The following is a 566-nucleotide window of genomic DNA, read 5'->3' on the forward strand; positions in this document are numbered from 1 at the left end:
TTATTGGTGTTCTATAAATTTATTGTACCTTGATAAAGATTTTGTTCTTTAGGTTATAAATCTTTTCTTCTGTAATTTTTTGACAACACTCTCAGGGCCTATAAAAGTAACTTTTATTATCCTAGAAGTAATTGCCATCTTGGGGGCTTACTGCCTCTATCTGCTAATATGGGTCTAGTCCTCCAAGCTTCTAGCCTCCATATAATCTAATCTAGGCCTAGAATGTTTTCAGCTTCTCAGACTAACTGCTCAATAACATTACCCTGTCTTATTCCTTCTCATCTCTGCTTCACTGATTCATTCCAGCTGTTCCAGCGCAAACTCCATTCTGAAGTAACTGATTCAAACTTGCTTCTCTCTCAGCTTCTCCTAAATTTCTGTTTGACCTCATACTAACTTTGGCAATATGTTCTAATCTTCTGGTTCCTTCTCTGTCTCTGGTTCATTTTATTTTCACTTGTTCAGCTTGTTCTCCCCCTCCCCCTCCCTCTTTTCTCTCTTCTCTTCTCTTCTCTTCTCTTCTCTTCTCTTCTCTTCTCTTCTCTTCTCTTCTCTTCTCTTCTCTT

Source organism: Mus caroli, unplaced genomic scaffold (genome assembly GCF_900094665.2).
Source record: "Mus caroli unplaced genomic scaffold, CAROLI_EIJ_v1.1 scaffold_15526_1, whole genome shotgun sequence".
Taxonomy (NCBI): Eukaryota; Metazoa; Chordata; class Mammalia; order Rodentia; family Muridae; genus Mus; species Mus caroli.